We start from the raw sequence: 4,002 nt of genomic DNA on the forward strand, positions 1-4,002 counted from the left end.
CTGAGAACACGCTCATGCTTGTATCTGATGGACTTCCTGATCGTCTGCTGCTTCCCGGCAGCAGAGGCAAAAGTGGTGCTATGCAAGTGCAGTCCTCAAAGGGAGAGCTTGCAGCTCTGCCATTGAACAGGGACTTGCACTGCTGCACCGATCAATGCTGCCTTAATCTTTTTCACTTTAGTGGCCACTGTGGCTTCGGTAACTGTAGCGTGTGGAGGTGCCATGGAACAAAAGTCAAGATAACACATCCTGGCGTGTACTGATGAAAGTTTTGCAATGTGTTATCTCTACTTTTGGTTAGTGGCAACGCGGTGCCTTCAGGAAATTGCAGCTGCGGAAGACACGAAGGCCTGCGAGGAGAAAGATTAGGGAAGTACCATCAGTGCAGCAGTCCATACACAGTTGTAAGCTACCCGAATCCAGTGTTACCACCAAATGCCACCTGTGTAGGCCAAAGGATGCCATTCAAACACTCTGGACAATAGTTCTAACGACTGTATTAGTGACAAGATGCTTGAAGCAGATAGCTTGAACATGGCTTGAATAGGTGATTCGCGGCAAGGACATGTTCCAGCACATAGGAGAAATGAAAAGAGGTGCAGAGACAAAAGGATAACTTCTGTTTGAAAATGTCTTTGTCGTTGAATTCCAACAAGCCCAACTGTCGGCCTCATATAGAACAGACATTGTGGTCATTGGAGGCATAGCAATATGGCAGTCAGATGACTGACTATGGCAGTTTGGGTTATAAGTCCATCGACCCCTGACAGCTTCAGTGAAACTGCAAAAGAGGAACAACAACATCTTGCTTTTAGCTAAGGCTCAGGCACTGAGCAGTATTCCGGAGGTCATTAAGAGGCCAGACCTTACTTCTATTACTTAAGGTGTCGCAGCGCCAAATATTCAACTGAGACGACTTAAGTGGAAGTTTGAAAAAGTCCGTGGTATTTGGTAAAATCCCACCCTCGAAGTGGTCTCCCATTATTTCCAGAACAACCACAGGCGCACTGTCAATCAGGAAGCAGTCGGCAGGCTTCACATGTTGCAGTTTCTGGTCGACTTGGTTCTTGGACGAGCGCCTCAGTTCGGAGATTCTCCTACTTACCGGGGAAAGTGGCTTGTTGGAGGATTGCAGAAACTTCTTCATTCGTCCAAGGTAGCTTTCAAAGGGAATGCACTAAACTGATCCAATGGGTCATGGGCCATGCATTGGTCAGCAAGATTAATTAGTGAGTGCACATTGTACACAAGCTGTTCTTTTCCGCATACCTCACTAAACACTTGAGCAAAGTACCTCAGCACATCTTTGGCAAAATCATTCTACTCACAGTAGTGCTGGGGTGATGCTAAAATTCTGATAGCTACATCAAACATTACAAAATGCTTCTAGTGTGATGGAGTCAGAGTGGCCTAGAAGGAATGTCCGAAACTCTGTTGCCTTCCAACGATAATGTTCTTCTGCACCCATTGGCTTTCACTGGAAGTATGTGGAAATGCTCTGGATGCCTCTCGCAGGCTTTCATTTAGTTGGCAACGATACAGTCTGCTCAATCTATTACTGTGGCCTTGGCATACTCAATTCTTTAAGAGTCGTCGCATGACTCCCAGGCAAACGAGGTGCATGTGTTCAGATGGGAAAAATGCAATCATGTCGACGTCAAGCGATAGAAATGGTGAAAAACCAGAATGGTGGCGCTTGTTCTCTTGAAATCGAAATGATACATTCGTTCGCGTTGGTGCATGCAGTTTGGGAAATTTCACCCTGTTTTCAATGTGCCGCGCTTTTTGGTTGCATCGCTCACACGCATAATAGTCAATGGGGCCAACAGTACATTTCACGCAGCTCCTTGCCGGAGCATCGCACACGACGACTTCGATGCTCACCTTTACTCGAAAATCTATGCTTGACCCCTCAGAGGCAAGCCCCAAGACCTCTCACACGAATGGCTCTACATAATCCTGCAGACATGGTGGCTTCCCTGCACCACAATACACACTTAAAGCAAATGGTGGTGATGCCTCCACATTTGTTATGCGGCACAAAATCGGCCAAAAGGAAAGCTGGCTACTTCTGTCAATGAGAAACTCCATCGATGTTGCCCTGTATCGTGAGTTCCCTTGGACCTACTTATCCCGGCCGCAACACTTGACGAATTTCAGCTGAAATGCCAAAGTGCACAAACGACCCATTTTGCTCCACCTGCGCTTTGCGCTCGGTTTTCAAAACTGTCCTAGCATCCTTTCGAAGGTCATAGATGCCTTATCGACGGCAGAAATCGAGGACATCGTTAATGCATGCATGAATCATATTATGTTTGGAAGCAATGACAGCAAACTCTGCACTTCCTGACATTAGCAGGAAGTGCAGATGTCAGGAGATACATGAGACAGCGCTGCGCTACTAGTGAGCGCTACTCCATCTATCCCAGTGCAGCTGCCTGAAGCAACAAAGTCATCAGACTCATCACAAGATTTGCTACCTTGGACACCACCTTTGTCACTTGAGCTACTATCAGAGTCGCGGTGCTCACCTGAAGACATGTCCACAATTTCTGATCGGAATTCTTCAACAAAAGGTGCACCTTGTCCGCAGACTCTGTTGAGTAAGGCTTTGCCTGCCGACTGCTCGTTCAACAGTTTGAGGGGAGGCTCACCCCCGTCGCCCATCAAAATTGAATTTCCCGATTGCCTGCTGCTTTCTTGCTTCGGAGGCGAAAGTGGCGCTACGCAAACACTGTGCGCAAAGGTGGTGCTTGCAGCTCGGTTGTTGGACTGGGAACCCGATGAAGGCCCAGCAACAAGCCGCGCGAGTCCTAGTTCATTCAATATATTGTCGTATTCCTTTCTTACGACTCTACGTTTCCTCCACTTGGAAGACATGATGGTGTACAGTGGTGAGCAGCCTTGTCTAGAGCGCGCCGACGGTGCTCTGCGGAGCAAGTCAGCGCCACCTAACGTTGCGCTCTGGGTTTGAGTTATGCGTCCCGCGCGCAAACGCAGCAGAAAGAGAGGCATGCCTGTTCATCGCTTCCTTGTCCAACCACCGCTTTGCGAGTTCGTTTCGTGCCGCCAGGGACGCGCTGCCTGCAATTGGGACGCTGTGACGGCGGCGAGGGCGTCGCCATGCCGCCGTGTTTCACGAGTGTAACGAGACGGCCAGGCAAGCAAGCGCGAGTGATAGCAGATCACCGCGCATTTGTGCACAGGCACCACTCGCCGCGGCCATAATGTCTTTCGGGGTGTATCTGCACTGCGTATTTGGCTAAGGGCGACAGCGCATTTCGCGTCTCTTCAGACCGCGGCCAACTTGGCTGCCTCTGGGGCTTTTTATGCCGCTGAAAGTGTAGCGGAGTAAATGACTCATCTACGATAGTTTGATTGGCGTCTGTAACACTCTAAACGCAAGTTAGGTTTCTCTAGAATTACAAAAAAAAGCACCGGAAGGTGGTTTGAAGAAAGAATGGCACATTTATTTAAATGGTACAAACCGGTGTGAGATACAACCGTTAAAATAAACACACACAATCCGAACTAATTCATGAAAAAGCGAATGAAAAACAACGTTGCTGGACAGCAATATAATGGGAGAAGAAGATATTTATGAAGAAGTGAAACAGAAAAACAGAAATTGAGGATAAACCAATCAACGCGTGAAAACCAATGCAGTACAGGAGAAGGATGAATGTCGACTCGGATAAAACATCCATGAAGGGCTCAGGCGGTGGCATTGTTGCAAAAGTTTCAGGAGTAGACGAATGTGGCTAAGTGATCACTTTCCGGGATGGCTCCACTCAGTATGGTATCGTACCACCCTGGGCCGCTTTAACACTGGCTATTCTGCCCGGTAACGAGTCGTAGAGGACGTAGAGGACTTCGGACGTGCTTCAGAAACGCGCGATCACCCGATATCACTTGCAGTTGCTTGCCTAGCCGCCCCGTGATTCGCGCGAAACGCGTTGGTTTTCCGGCCGCTGTTACATATCATTCAGCGCGGCCCTGGCG

At 48.6% G+C, this 4,002-nt stretch overlaps 1 pseudogene; it reads right to left on the bottom strand.

Annotated features, from left to right (window-relative positions):
- Positions 1-811: 811 nt before the first annotated feature.
- LOC126516627 (uncharacterized) lies at positions 812-1,623 on the bottom strand (annotated as a pseudogene).
- Positions 1,624-4,002: the final 2,379 nt, after the last annotated feature.

Source organism: Dermacentor andersoni, chromosome 1 (genome assembly GCF_023375885.2).
Source record: "Dermacentor andersoni chromosome 1, qqDerAnde1_hic_scaffold, whole genome shotgun sequence".
NCBI classification, from domain to species: domain Eukaryota; kingdom Metazoa; phylum Arthropoda; class Arachnida; order Ixodida; family Ixodidae; genus Dermacentor; species Dermacentor andersoni.